This window comes from Sciurus vulgaris, assembly GCF_902686455.1.
Source record: "Sciurus vulgaris genome assembly, chromosome: 2".
In the NCBI taxonomy this organism is placed as follows: Eukaryota; Metazoa; Chordata; class Mammalia; order Rodentia; family Sciuridae; genus Sciurus; species Sciurus vulgaris.
Window position 1 is genome coordinate 52,802,358 of NC_136462.1, and position 16,455 is coordinate 52,818,812.

The 16,455-nt window shown below is 37.8% G+C and overlaps 1 long non-coding RNA gene across 4 annotated transcripts in view; it reads left to right on the forward strand.

Annotated features, from left to right (window-relative positions):
• The window catches only part of LOC306653167, a 61,407-nt gene extending 45,681 nt beyond the window's left edge, over positions 1-15,726 (forward strand). For 2 of the 4 annotated variants that reach the window (XR_013761654.1, XR_013761655.1), the window contains one exon: positions 15,535-15,726. This is a non-coding gene — a long non-coding RNA (uncharacterized lncRNA). Of the gene's footprint in view, positions 1-5,831; positions 11,258-15,534 lie in introns of those variants that run through there. The other 2 variants (XR_013761656.1, XR_013761657.1) reach the window with 1 other exon arrangement.
• Positions 15,727-16,455: the final 729 nt, after the last annotated feature.

Genomic DNA, 16,455 nt, shown 5'->3' on the forward strand with positions numbered 1-16,455 from the left:
TAATCTTGAAAACAAAGTTGACCAAACAGAGAAGATGGTAAGAAATCATGAACAGAATCTACATGAACTATGGGATATCATGAAAAGGCCAAATTTAAGAATTATTGGGATTGAGGAAGTCTTAGAGAAACAAACCAAAGGAATGAACAATCTATTCAATGAAATAATATCAGAAAATTTCCCAAATCTGAAGAATGAAATGGAAAACCAAGTACAAGAGGCTTATAGGACTCCAAATATACAAAATTACAACAGACCCACATCAGGGCACATTATTATGAAAATACCCAACATACAAAATAAAGACAGAATTTTAAAGGCCACAGAGAAAAGAATCAAATTACATTCAGGGGAAACCAATAAGAATATCAGCAGATTTTTCAATCAGACTCTAAAAGCTAGAAGGGCCTGGAACAACATTTACCAAGCCCTGAAAGAAAACGGATGCCAACCAAGAATCTTATACCCAGCAAAACTTACTTTCAGATTTGACGATGAAATAAAATCCTTCCATGACAAACAAAAGCTAAAAGAATTTACAAAAAGACAGCCGGCATTACAGAACATTCTCAGCAAAATATTCCATGAGGAAGAGATGAAAAACAACGATGCAAATCAGCAAAGGGAGGAACTAGCTTAAAGGAATAGCCAAATAAAGGAGAAACCAAATCATGTCAAAAAACAAAAATGAGTCAAATGACTGGGAATACAAATCATATCACAATAATAACCCTGAATGTTAATGGCCTGAACTTATCAATCAAAAGACATAGACTGGCAGATTGGATTAAAAAGAAAAATCCAACAATATGCTGCCTGCAAGAGACTCATCTCATAGAAAGAGATACCCACAGACTAAAGGTGAAAGGATGGGGAAAAACATACCATGCACACGGACACAGCAAAAAAGCTGGAGTATCCATCTTCATTTCAGAGAATGTGGACTTCAAGCCAAAACTAGTCAGAAGGGATAAAAAAGGACATTACATACTGCTTAATGAAAGCATAAATCAGCAAGACATAACAATCATAAATATCTATGCCCTGAACATTGGCTCATCCATGTAGGTCAAACAAATCCTTCTCAATTCTAGAAATCAAATAGATCACAACACAATAATACTAGGCGATTTTAACACATCTCTCTCACCACTGGACAGATCCTCCAAACACAATTGAATAAAGAAACCATAGATCTCAATAACACAATCAACAATTTAGACTTAACCGACATATATAGAATATACCATCCAACAAGCAGCAAATACACATTCTTCTCAGCAGCACATGGATCCGTCTCTAAAATAGACCATATTTTATGCCACAAAGCTACTGTTAGCAAATACAAGAAGATAGAGATACTACCTTGTACTCTATCAAATCATAATGGATTGAAATTAGAAATAAATGACAGAATAAAAAAAAGAAACTTCTCCAATACCTGGAGATTAAATAATACGCTATTATATGATGAATGGATAACAGAAGACATCAGGAGGGAAATAAAAAAATTCTTAGAAGTAAACGAGAACAAAGACACATCATATCAAAATCTCTGGGACACTATGAAAGCAGTACTTAGAGGAAGATTTATTTCATGGGGCGCATTCAACAAAAGAAGTAGAAATCAACAAATAAATGACTTAACACTACAGCTCAAAGCCCTAAAACAAGAAGCGAAGACCAACACCAAAAGTAGTAGAAGACAGGAAATAGTTAAAATCAGAATCAAAATCAACAAAATTGAAAGAAAAGAAACAATCAGAAAAATTAACAAAATAAAGAGTTGGTTCTTTGAAAAAATAAACAAAATTGATAAACCCTTAGCCACACTAACAAAGAGAAAGAGGGAGAAAACTCAAATTACTAAAATTCGGAATGAACAAGGAAATATCACAACAGACACGAGTGAAATACAAAACATAATTAAAAGCTATTTTGAAAATCTATACTCCAACAAAACAGAAAACTTCAAAGACATCAACAGTTTCTAGAGAAATATGAATTACCTAAACTGAACGAGGAGGACATACACAACTTAAATAAATCAATTTCAAGCAATGAAATAGAAGAGGTTATCAAAAGCCTACCAACAAAGAAAAGTCCGGGACCAGATGGGTTCTCAGCCGAGTTCTACAAAACCTTTAAAGAAGAGCTCATTCCAATACTCCTCAAAGTATTCCATGAAATAGAAGAGGAAAGAACCCTCCCAAACTCATTCTATGAAGCCAATATCACCCTGATACCTAAACCAGACAGAGACACATCGAGGAAAGAAAATTTCAGACCAATATCCTTAATGAACATTGATGCAAAAATTCTCAACAAAATTTTAGCAAATTGCATACAAAAATATGTTAAAAAGATAGCGCACCACAATCAAGTGGGTTTTATCCCAGGGATGCAAGTTTGGTTCAACATCCGGAAATCCATAAATGTCATTCACCATATCAACAGACTAAAAGTTAAGAATCACATGATTATTTCAACAGATGCATTAAAAGCATTTGATAAAATAAAGCATCCCTTTATGCTCAAAACACTAGAAAAAATTGGGGTAGTGGGAACATTTCTTAACATTGTAAAGGCCATCTGCACTAAGCCCATGGCCAATATCATTCTAAATGGTGAAAAACTGAAAGCATTCCCCCTAAAAACTGGAACAAGACAGGGAAGCCCTCTTTCACCACTTCTATTCAATATTGTTCTTGAGACTCTAGCCAGAGCAATTAGACAAACCAAAGAAATTAGAGGGATACGAATTGGAAAAGAGGAACTCAAACTATCCCTGTTTGTTGATGACATGATTATATATTTAGAGGAACCCGGAAATTCCACCAGAAAACTCTTAGAACTCTTAAGTGAATTCAGTAAAGTAGCAGGTTACAAGATCAATGCTCATAAATCCAATGCATTTTTATACATAAGTGATGAATCTTCAGAAAGAGAAATTAGGAAAACTACCCCATTCACAATAGCATCGAAAAAAATAAAATACTTGGGAATCAATCTCACAAAAAAGGTGAAAGACCTCTACAACGAGAACTAGAGAACACTAAAGAAAGAAATTAAAGAAAACCTTAGGAGATGGAAAGATCTCCCATATTCTTGGATAGGCAGAATTAATATTGTCAAAATGGCCATACTACCAAAAGTGCTATACAGATTCAATGCAATTCCAATTAAAATCCCAATGATGTACCTTACAGAAATAGAGCAAGCAATTATGAAATTCATCTGGAAGAATAAAAAACCCAGAATAGCTAAAGCAATCCTCAGTAGAAAGAGCAAAGCAGGGGGTATCTCAATACCAGGTCTTCAACTCTTTTACAAAGCAATAGTAACAAAAATGGCATGGTATTGGTACCAAAATAGACAGGTAGATCAATGGTACAGAATAGAGGACATGGACACAAACCCAAATAAATACAATTTTCTCATACTAGACAAAAGGGCCAAAAATATGCAATGGGGAAAAGATAGCCTCTTCAGCAAATGGTGCTGGGAAAACTGGAAAACCATATGCAACAGAATGATATTAAACCCATATCTCTCATCATGCACAAAACTCAACTCAAAATGGATCAAGGACCTTGGAATCAGACCAGAGACCCTGCATCTTATAGAAGAAAAGTAGGTCCAAACCTTCAACTTGTTGGCTTAGAATCAGACTTCCTTAACAGGACTCCCATAGCACAAGAAATAAAAGCTAGAATCAACCACTGGGATAGATTCAAACTAAAAAGCTTTCTCTCAGCAAAGGAAACTATCAGTAATGTGAAGAGAGAGCCTACAGAGTGGGAGAATATCTTTGCCACTCATACTTGAGATAGAGCGCTAATTTTCAGAAGCTATAAAGAACTCAAAAAACACTACACCAAGAATATAAATAATCCAATCAACAAATGGGCTAAGGAAATGAACAGTCACTTCACAGTTGAAGATCTACAAGCAATCAACAGATATATGAAAAAATGGTCAACATCTCTAGTAATAAGAGAAATGCAATCAAAACTACCCTAAGATTTCATCTCACCCCAATTAGAATGGCGATTATCAAGAACACAAGCAACAATAGGTGAAGGCAAGGATGTGGGGAGAAAGGTACACTCATACATTGCTGGTGGGGTTGCAAATTGGTGCAGGCACTCTGGAGAGCAGTATGGAGATTCCTCAGAAAGCTTGGAATGGAACCACCATTTGACCCAGCTATCCCACTCCTTGGCCTATACCCAAAGACTTTAAATTAGTATACTACAGAGATATAGCCACATCAATGTGCATAGCTGCTCAATTCACCATAGCCAGATTGTGAAACCAATCTAGATGCCCTTCAATTGATGAATGGATAAAGAAACTGTGGCATATATATACAATGGAATATTACACCACCATGAAGAATGATAAAATTATGGTATTTGCAGGCAAATGGATGAAATGGAGAATATCATGCTAAGTGAGATCAGCCAATCTCACAAAACTAACGGACGAATGATCTCGCTGATAAGCGGATGAGGACATATAATGGGGTGTGGGAGGGGTTAGCTTTAGGGTTAGGGTTAGGTTTAGGGTCACTGATAAGGAGGGTGGTAAGAATGGAGGAAGGAAGGACTGTATAGAGGGAAAAGAGGGGTGGGAGGGGTGGGGGGAAGGGAGAAAATAACAGAATGAATCAAACAACATTACCCTATGTAAATTTATGATTACACAAATGGTATGCCTTGACTCCATGTACAAATAGAGAAACAACATGTATCCCATTTTTTTACAATAATAAAAAAAAATAAAAATATTACAAAAAAAAACAAAACTAAAAAAGTGTGTGGAAGTTTTTGTCTTTGTATTCTTACCATTAATATGTTTATTTCAAGCAGATATGTGCCATATTTTCCAATAAAGGTTAAAGGTTATTATATAGAATCTGCAAGTTTGTTCCCTTGGCCTACTTTTTAATATATCCCTTCATTTTCCTGCTGTTTTGCTAGGTCCTCTCCTTTTGGTTGCTTGGCTGTTACCTTCCTGGCACATTGTGAACATTCTGAATGTGGACTTGTCTTCTTATTTCGTCTTGATTCATAGAATTTGCAGTTGGGCATGGCATTTAATAGGCATTTGGTCAATGTTCCTTGAAATCATTTTAAACCTGTGTTCAGGTTTCCTTTGCTTAAGAGCTAATATCTCCCAGGTCTGAATCCTTTGGATGGGGAATGAGATGCATAATAAAGAACATTTATAGTGTAGGTGAAAAATAGCAGATTTTGATTTGAATTCCTTGTTCATGGAGAGTGTAAGATGATTAACAAGAGCCTCCCAGTTGATAGGGTTGATGTTTGATATGTAGCTGTTGAAAATTGTAGTTTAGCATCAGCCTGACCAGTTCGTTTTTGTAGTTTCTGTGGAACTGAAGGTATACCTGGGATGTTGGACTTTCAGTGCTGAAACTGGGAAGGTCCTGGACAAACTGGGATGGACTGGTCATCCAGCATTGAATTTATCTATTAGGACAGGGAGACACTCTGCAGCACTGTTCTCAACATTGGGTACACTTTGGAATCACCGAAGGATAACTGAAAAGCAGCGACACACCCAGAAGTTCAGACTTCGCATGTTGTCTCAGTGTCTGGAATTTAAGAGCTCTCCAGGTGATCCTAGTGTTTAGCCAATTTTGAGAACCACTTTTGTCTGACAATGTTATTTTCATGCTTTTGCAATGTATAAACTGTCCTGACTAGGCGAACTAGGCTTGACGATGATTTGGTTTGAAGATTGGTGAAAATGATAACTTGGACTATGTTAAAGCTTGCTTTTACTTTTGCTGTCCTTTACTGCAGAACTAACAAAAAGCAGTCAAGAGCTATATTCCAGTTTAGGAGACAGCAAGTGGACATAGTTCACCAGCTCCCCACCTGCTCCTCTTCAGAGGCATCTTGATCAGGTCCATGGGAAATTCTGATCAGAAGAGCTCAGAGCTGTGTGTTAGTCACTTTGGGTATAATGAGGATGGATGCACAGCTACCTACAGTGTAAGGATTTTATTGCTAAACCCTGGTAACTAACTTCTGCATTCTTTTTTCTACGGAATCATTGTCTATCAGGAACGGCTGTGTCCACTGTTAGCATGACACAAAAATTCAGCTTTGGATTCTGTTGTGCATTGTCCTTATAATACACACCAACATCATTAATCCTGACAAAGACTCTCTGTGAAAAATGGTTTGTTGTGAAGGGGTTTCTATTTTACAACAACAGAGATGGAAGTGTGTCAAGGTTAAATTTGCCAAAGCCAGCCAGTGCAGGTGAAGTTAGAATCTGCTTTCCCTGATGATCTGGGAAATTCTACCCAGCTCTTTCTTCACAAAAGCTTTCTAAAGTTTAGCCACTCTGTGCTGTGTTTATAAGGGATCAGTCCCTTCCTAATGAGAGATGGATGGAGATAACAAACTCATTATCCATAGACTACCAGAGAGTCATTATGTGGAAATGACTTTCACTCACTTTTGATCTGGGTGGTATGGGGATATATAAGTCTAGTAATAAAAGGCCTCAGCTCTTGTGGAAAAGCCCCAAGGTGTTCAGCTCCCCAATGGCTTACCCTTTTAAATTAAATTAGAATGATTCCTTTATCATTTAGGCAGCAACATTGCTTTCTGGTCAAGCTCTGTGAATTCTTCTGGAGCTGCGGGGCATAAAAGCCTGCCTCAACTCTGCCCTCTTTCAATTTATTGGAGAATAATGTACTAGCTAAATGTTGAAAGGTGGTTGTGATGCCTTGTAACACTTTAAATTGTACTCTTTGAAGTTCTCTTTAGGAAGAATGGCAGAAAGAAGGAGCATGGTCATCTCTGTACAGTCTGCCTTCTCTCCACTGGTCCATCTTCTACCCAGCCTGGTGTTGGATATTGGTTGCTTTGTCATTGGTAAATGGAAATGTAACTAACATGCTGTGTGGATAATGCTTTAGAGTAAACACAATCATATTAGGTTCAATTTGTGATTAAAATATGAACCTGAAAGCTACTAACACTTCGTCAATATTTTATGCACTTTTAAGGTCTACCCTTATTAGTGTGCCATCTGTTTTTTTTTAATTGGAACATAGATTTTCCAAATTGTAAGATTTAATTGAAAATCAAATAGCTGTTTCCTGAACTTTGACTTTTCAATAGTTGACAACACTTCCCTTAAATCTGTCCAGCAGTAGTCCCCCCCCCCCCCCCACATATCTCCTTAGTAGGGGTCCAAACTGTCTTCCTCTGTACATCTTTGTCATCACACATGCAGCTGGGGCCCTGTGGCAGAAGGTAAGTTGTCAGAAGAATCCCAAATGATCTGATTGGCTTTAATTCTTCCATAGAAGGGAACAGAGTCCTATCTACCCTTAAAATCACCAAAACGAATACATAGAAAACTAAATAAAGGCAGTGAAGGATACATAGCTTTAGCTTCAAAAGTGACAGGGGAAAGCCTGTCTCAGGAAGAAAAATGTCTTACAGGGCAAGAGTGACGGGGGCTCAAATTAAGGAATGATTCCATATGGCATCCGTCTTGGCACTTTAAAAGCCCTGCCCTCCTCATCAGGAGGTTTTCCAGGAGTGCCTCCTTTAGATACAGTCACCTAAAGCATCCACTGTCCACATAATAGACTATCTGATGAGAGGTGGCTGGCAGGCCAAGTCTGTATGACTGGATGTCAGCTGTGTAGGAGGGATGGCATTTTCTCAGGATACAAATGTTTACTAGATTGTTGTAAAAAAGAATTTCAAAACCTAAGGGACCCGCCTGGAGGCTGAAAAACAAATTTCCCTTCCAATTGTGAGTCCTGATGATGAAGTGTAGTTTCAAAGGAAGATTGGCTTCTCCGAGGGGCTCATCTGGGTTTAGAGTGAAAGCCAAAACGAATGCAGCATGATGACTGGAAGGCAAACTAGAATGTGGTGAGTGGTGCAAAAAAGTTGGGAAACTAATTAAAAGGTCCTTGGCTCTGTCATCCTTTCACGCAGCCCTTGAATGCCAGGCAACATGCAAATGAAGACACATGTTCTGTCAAGCATTTGGTAAGACTTTTTAAAAACAGATTATGATTTGTCGAACACTTATTATTTGTAAAGAATTATTAAAATATCTGAAGCAGATCTTTGCTTTCAAGTAACTTATAGGCCAGCAGGATAGATTATAATTATCGCTCTACATAAGTATGATTAAATTTAGGTGGTGCAGAGTGCCAGGGGATGCCTACAGTCTGAGTGCTATGGCTGTTCAGTGGTTGTGTTGATCTGGACAGTTCAGAGGAGGGGGTATTTCAACTGGGTCTGGAAGGATAAAGATCTGGGCAGATGAAGATGAAAAGCAGTCTGTCCAAAGGTGACAGCATTATTAGCAAAGTGCAAGATGAGGAGTTGAGAGAGGTATATTAGGGAAATAGCTGGTAGCTAAAGTCAATTAGAGTTTGATGTTTATATGGGGGAGATGTGGAAGATAAGATGGGCTAGATTATTGGAAACCTGAACTTCAACATGTAATTTGTTCTTAATTTAGTAGTTGTCGCCCAGATTTCTGACTTGTAAGGATCATGACAAAAATGGCTCTTTAAATTGGCAAGTCTCTGCTTGCTCTTGGTACTGAGATTGGCTTGGTTGTGAGGGAAGTGAAAGTAATTTGTAAAAAATATAGAAGCACTAACTGATTTACTGTAAAAAAAGTACACAAGCTTTCATTAAGCATTTAACCCTGAAATAATGTCCTTCTCATTAATGCATTTTATAAACTCTGTGGAGGGGAGGTTGGGAAGTTTCTAAAATCTTGGAAAAGGTCAGTGACGATTGCTGACTGCATGCTACAGGAGAAAGGAAGATGAGAAATGCCTTAGGAAATGCTCCTTTAAATATCTGAGAGCTCTATTTCAGAGCATTTCAGCTGACCCTGAGATTTAGAGAACTGATCTGCAACTCAAAATCTAGGATAATGGATACAGAAGTGGAATACAGGCCTACTAATCTCTGAATCAGTAGACCAAATAAAAATAAAAAATTGTTTCCTATAATGTTAATTCCTTTTTCCCCCCAACTAGTCACTTAACTTGTGCTTACAAAATGGGGCATGCAGAAGTAGAAGAATCCCTTTGGTTCTTCCTGTGTTAAGAAAGATATTGACAAAACAATCTTCCTATATTGGGAGGGTACTGGACTGGAGGGTATTATATCTCCTCTCTTGGGAAGACTGGAATGATAGTGTCATGGGCTGTCTGCTTCATTCACTCATCTGTCAGATAATAATCACTAGGGTGATTTTGGGATTACTCTTACTCAAAATGTGTTGACATGTTAACTTGCTTGGTTACTGCATTTCTTCTAATTTTTACATTTTTTTTCTGATGTGTTAAGTGCTAGCACACACCTCCTATTCATGTCATTTAATGCACATTTAATTGATCAAAGAGTCAGAAGAATAAGAAGCCTCTTGTGAGAGAAAGTGAAAATTTATTAAATACCAGATAGCCCAATGAGAACTTTTCATCCTAAGCATTATCTTATTTAATTTCTACCACAAAACTATAAGGGATACATTATTAGATGTTCTCATTTTTTAATAAGAAACCAAGGCTTAGGTTGTAGAAGTGACTTGCTCAAGAAGAAGCATCAATAAGAACACCAAGATTTAAATCCAGAAAGGTCTGAGATCTAGCTTCTTTCCCCCACACCACAATGGCATTTGAGGTCTTTGAAACCCTTGAAAACTGCATCTTTTTGCTCATAATATCTTAAAAACTAGAAATGAATTGGCAGGGTTGGTCTTTGGTTCAACCTAGTGATTCAGTTTTATTACATCTCTGTTTCTCCATTTTCTGCATCTCACTGGCCTGCCCATGGATGTTTTTGTACCTATTGGTTCTGAATGTAGAAAGACAGAGAACAATAAAGATTGCTACAAGCCAGGAGCAGAGTATGAGGGCAATTGAGGGGACTAGAAGTTCCTTAATAATGGGAGGATGTCTTAGGAAACTCTCCTGACCTCTGTGACTATTCTTTTTTTCTCTTGGGATTTCCTCAAAAAGGAAGCATCTTTTGATGACCAACAATCACCTCAATCACCTCGTGGTGTTTAGTCTCCATTCATTCTGTGGGTATTATATTTGCTTACCTTTTGCTACAATTATTTGTGTGTGTGTGTCAATGCTGATTTTTATGGTGGGTCAGACATTGACAGATAGAAGCAGGATAACAGGGAGTGGAGAATGGAGGTGAGGTTACTTTTCTGATTTTTTCCTTCCTGCCATAATGAGATTTTCAGAATGGCCCTTATGTGCTATTCCACTTCCTGGTTCAGTACCTGCTACTATTCCATTGAAACTGCTCTACAGAGTTGTCCTGTTTGCAATCTTGTTTCTAAATTTCTTTAATTTTTTATGAGCTTTCAACACATTCACTAATATTCTCTTATTAGAAAATACTCTGCTTGACGTACCTGCCTCATCACTGGTCTATATTTTTGGTCCCTGACTCCCTGGCCACTTCTCAGCTACATTATGGTTCTTCACAGATCATTCTTTTCACAGTGAAGACTCTCAATCTCAGCCCTGTGCCCTCTCTCTGTTCTTTTCACCTGACATTTGGACGTAGGAGATTCCATCTGTTCCTGTAGTTTCAGATAAATTTCCTTCTGTTAATGGCCGCTGAAGTTAAAATTTTAGCTCCAACCTCTCTTTTAGTTCCAGGGACATGTCTTTGTCTAAATGACCTTCCTTGGATGTATGACAGTCACCTCAAAATGAACATGTTCAACGTGGAATTCATACTCTTCTTGCTTCTCCATTATATCTCCTCATCAAGTGGTTCCACCATTTACCTGGCTGCTGATGTCAGAAACTTGGCTGGCATCCTTGACAACTCCTCCCCTTCTGCTCACACTGAACTGAGTCATTGGTGTAGACTCAATATCTTATGTAGCCTACCTCCAGATATTTATTGAAGGTGTCTCTGTCACTCTGTTTTGTGACTCTATAGTGGGAAAGAATCACCACCTTTCTTCTGAACTACTACTGTCATCTCCTATTTGGTCTCTAAACATTCACTCAATATAATCTCAGATACATTTTCCATTCAGTAACAAGATTTATCTTCTTAATATGCAATCCAGTTACTTCATACCTCCCCATAATGTTCTACAAGCTGCCCTCTGCTTTTGTGATAAAAGTCCAAATTCTTGATGGATTCTTCCTGCCTATCTCTTTGATCTCATCTTTTGGCTACTCTCCTCCTTGCATAATATGCTCTCAGCTTAGGAACTTTCAGTCCTTTGTCCTTATCAGGATGCTGTCTGCAAGGGGTGCCTGAATTACTTTTCTCCATGTTCCCACCCCTCTTCTAGTTCCTAAGCTTGAACAACTTCTATTCATCCTGCCAACCTCAGAATAAATGTCCCTTCTTTTGTGGTCTCTTCCTCCCTTACTGTTAGGTTGACTGGGTTGTATATTCTTGCAGCATTGCATATATTTTCTTTATTATGCTTTGTCATAAACATTTAGATAATTATTTCCTTAATATCTGTGTTCCTATCAAAATGACAAACTCCACACTCTATTACAGCAGAGATGCTATTAATTCTTTTCACTGCTTAGTAAAGTACTTTTAGTGCCTTGCACAGTGGCACAGAGTAGGCACTTGTTTTATATTAGTTGAATGACTAAGTAAATATTTTTGAGGTCCCTTTGGTGCTATAATGTGTAATATGGTAGACACTGAGCACTTGAAATATTACTAGTCCAAACTGATCTGTACCGGAAGTATAAAATACAAGATTTCAGACTTAGTATGAAAAAAAGAAACCCAAAAATATCTCATTATAAATTTTTCTATTTACTTCATGTTGAAATGATAATATGTTGGACATATTGGGTTAATTGGGTTAACTGCAATACTAAAATCAATTTCACCTGTTTCCTTTTATCTTTTTAAACATGGCTTCTAGAAAGTATAAATTTTATATGTGGCTTGCATTATATTTTTGTTGTCAGTGCTCTCGTAGAGCATGACTTTGAACTGAAATTGAACATCAAAGCTTTTAAGTTTCCTAATATTAATGAGAAATATTAAAAACCTTCATTTAAAAACTTTTGTATTGTCACAGTGTAACCTCATCCTTTCTCTCTATAGTGCATGTAGCTACAAGGCTTGTAGGATCATCAATCTCTCTGTCTTGCACCTTTCTGCTCAGTTGTTACTTTCTCTGGGGGTCACAGAGATGCTTGAGAAAGACCTGTAATTGGCAGTCTCCTTAACACTGACTGGGGGGAAACTTTGCGCTTGGTGCAGTGATAGTGCCCACTTGTCAAGGAATCTCTGTACTTACAAGTCTAAAAACTATGTAATTGGTATGGAAGTGAGAACTAAGGGTTGGTGTTTGTCCTTGAAATAGTTTCTCCTCTGAGTCTATGTCCTCTCCTACAAACCATGTAGTAATGGTTTTGGCATCTGATAAAAACACTGCCCGTCAAATGCCTCCCACCCCATTGTTTGGATTTTAAAAAGTTATTTGGAAATACCTGTTTCATTTTCTCTTAAAAGTGTGAAATCTCTGTAGAAATACTTTAAATTTATTCAACAGATCCTATTGTTTTTGCTTTTGCTTCATCTGCTAGTGATCTATTTTGAACATATTTGCCACATATTTTTTTTCTTAATGAGACAGTCCAGTGAATTGACTTAATTTGAACATTGCAGGGAAAAAGCACAATTTTCCAGTTGTTTGTTACTGAAGTTTTGTTATTTTATATGTTTGAACACTATGGATGCTATCTACCATTCATGAATTTAAAAAGAAATGGTCCAAGGAATTTATACTAGATTCATTACACCATTAGACATTGCATACCATCCTGGACTGGTTTTGCTTGGCATGACAGAAGCAAATCAGACTGTAAGTGTCAGAGTTTCATCTGGCTTTGTGTTTGTGCCCAGCAACCTCTGTTTAGGCTTGTCATTAATACTGGAATTTTCACTCTGACCATGTTCATAAAAAGTCATTTTTGTTCCCTTTACTACAAGGGCTGCTTTTTCAGTCTTTGGGAGATCAAAATCCAGGGATAATCTAATTGTTTCCCTTCCGTGACTATTGTAAGCATAAGGTCATCAGTAATCATCATGCTTAGTGTGGTTTCTGAGTCTCAAATGATGCAAAAGAGACTTTACAGGTCTTCTTGGTCTCTCATTGAATTTTCATGAGAATCTCTTTGAGTGACTTTTAACTTTGTGGATACTGTTCTGACTGGGTGGGCTGTTTTCCAGAGGAATCTCATGTCCATGTCTCCTGAGTGGTGTCCAGGTGACTTATGGGACAGAGATTCAGGTTTCTTGGGCTCACTACCCATCTGAACTGTCACAGACTGAAGAAGGGTCTTATAGCCCCTCACTGCATATCCCACCTGTCACTGGGGATTCAAGAAAATAAATGCCACTGGGGAATTTAGACACTTCAGGGTCTAGTGATACTTGTCAGATCTGGGCTTCATAGAACTGATACCGCCGTTTACCGGTGACGAGTTCTGCTCCTTCTAATGTTGAAGATTGAACACTAGAGAAGCACGCCAAGGCAAGCATATTAAGCAGGTTTTATTTAAAGGTAATAATACAGACTTCTCCCGGCAGGGAGAAGAGGGCCATGGCTGATGTTCTAAAGTCCCAAGAAGTAAGCGCACCCTACATCTTTGATAGGTTAAATTCTCTTTTGTTCTCCAGTCTCTCCCCCCTTATCTGTCCTTCCTGCCTACGTGACTAGGCCTGGTTTTGCATTAAGTGAAAAGCCATGGGCAGGGGGAGGGCCAGAGTGATTCAGGCAGGTAAGGGCCCAGGGGGCATTAATTAGCAGCCCCTGGCTTGCAGTTCTTGATAAAGGCAGATAAATTTGGTAATCAATGGGCTCCGGAGATCCTTGACATTCATTCTTCCAGGGGCAGTCTCCAACTTCCAGAGGCAGATGATTTTATGGCCTCCATTTCCTCTATTTGACCCGATCCCCTATTTCTACACTAACTACCTGTTCCCAATTCTGGCTTCAGAACTGGGCAGAGAGGAAGCCCATACAACTTTTTGTGGGTTGAGATGTTGGTAGTTGTTTCAAACCATTTTCTGCTGCTATTATTAATTGCATACTATAAACTGGGTTATTTGTGAATAATAAAGACTTATTCAGTTCCCAGTTCTGGAGGCTGCAGAGTCCAAGGTTGAGAGGCTGTTTCTAGTGAGGTTCTTCTCACTGGAATTCTAGGGTTCCAAGACAACACAGCATATTACGTGGTTAGAGAGGCACATACTACAGGCAGAGGCAAACTGGCTTGGGTAACAGACCCACTCTCAAGATAAATCCATGAATCACTAATGCATGAATAGATTAATTCGTTCATGATAGCAGAGCCCTCATGACTGATCACCTCTTAAAGTTCTAACTGGTCCCACCTCTTAATACTTCACAATGGGAATTAAAGTGAGGACATTCAACCAAAGCATTAGGAGATAAGAATGACCTCAGAGAGAAGAGAATTTTCTTCATTGAAAGTAAGAATTTCTGACTTGTTACAAACTTCTAAAATGACTAGTTCAAAGACAAGATATTAGAAGTCACATGTGTATGTTTACCTTTTAAAGCTTTGAAGTGTGTGTCCTTTTGGAGGGTCTATGAAGAGTTAGTTGAGTGTGGGGGAGAATGTCTCTACTATCATGTAGTTATTGTTAGTGATATAGAATCAATTCCATATAATATATGTGGAAATGTATGCAAGGAATTACTAAAATTGAAGGTACAGAAAACCAATTTGGGTATATTTAACAAGTGAATAAAGAGAGATTTTACTTGTCCCAATGGATTATCTCAGTGTTATTATCATTGGCATGAACAGGGTACCAGGAGCTTCCAGTTGTGGAGGTTTTCCTTTGCATATTTGGTCTGTCTTAGAAGAGAGTGAGGGGCAAATCAGACAGAGAAGAACTTGGGCAAGCATGTGAACCGACTGATTTGTGGGCTAGTTGACTGGGATTTTAGAGCATCTGTTGACCCACTTTGCCTTATAATGACATTCCATAGAAAGATACTGACTTTTTTAAAACCAGGTATTTTAACTGTGCTTTTCTTTTGCTTTATTTAAAAAGCATAAAACATGTCAGTTTCTGGAAGTATATTTGTTTTATTCTTTTTTATCTCTTTGAAATAACAATTTTTCTAATATCCCAAATAAAGCAGCAATTATGATTTCAAGTAGGTCAAAATATAATGACCTCTATTTTAAAATGTTAATCATTAATTAGATTAAACCCATACAACTCAGGACAAAGAGATGTCAATGAGTTGGAATCACAGCTGAGGAAGTTAAAATAAAACAATTAAAAATATATTGTGTTATAGTAGATGCAAATAAAAGTTTTTTTAATATTATGAAATTGAGAAAAAGAATCTCTCAAAGCTTTTGTGATCTTTACCCACAATGAAATGAGATCCTAACAAATGTTTTTTTAGTCTTCTTGTCACCTCTCTTTCCTTTCTTCTTAGGCTAGACTCATGTGGTGGCTGTAAGGTGCTTTCAAAATTCCTGACTAGACGTAATCTTCTGAACTAAACCTGACCTTGGCCACATAGACCTTCTTGGGAAGGTGAGTTGATAACTCTCTCTCTCTGATGGTGGAAGCATAAGATGTAAAGCATGATTACTGTTTGGAACATGCCCTGTGTGGAAGGACTGCTGGAAGTGAGAGAATATTAAAAAGGAAGGGAGGGAAGGAGAGGATGGAAAGAGAGAGAGAGAGAGAGAGAGAGAGAGAGAGAGAGAGAGAGAGAGAGAGAGACAGATAGGCAGGCAGACCCAATGAAAGAAGAGTTCAAGCTGGTATGGTATAGTTTCTGCATATCCAACTGTTTGATCAGATGATCCTGAATTTTATGAGTTGTGGTACTTAACCTGGTTTGAATTATCTTTTGCTCTTGCAACAAAGAGAGCCCTGAATTATCAACAGACTAAAATTATTTCAGAGGAAAATAGAGATTTGACAATATATTTAAAATTGCTCCCAATGACGTACCTTACAGAAATAGAGCAAGCAATCATGAAATTCATTTGGAAGAATAAGAAACCCAGAATAGCTAAAGCAATCCTTCGCAGGAAAAATGAAGCAGGGAGTATCGCAATACCCGAACTTCAACTTTATTACAAAGCAATAGTAACAAAAACGGCATGGTACTGGTACCAAAATAGACAGGTAGATCAATGGTACAGAATAGAGGACACGGACACAAACCCAAATAAATACAATTTTCTAATACTAGACAAAGGCGCCAAAAATATGCAATGGAGAAAAGATAGCCTCTTCAACAAATGGTGCTGGGAGAATTGGAAATCCATATGCAACAGAATGAAACTAAACCCATATCTCTCACCCTGCACAAAACTCAACTCAAAATGGATTAAGGACCTTG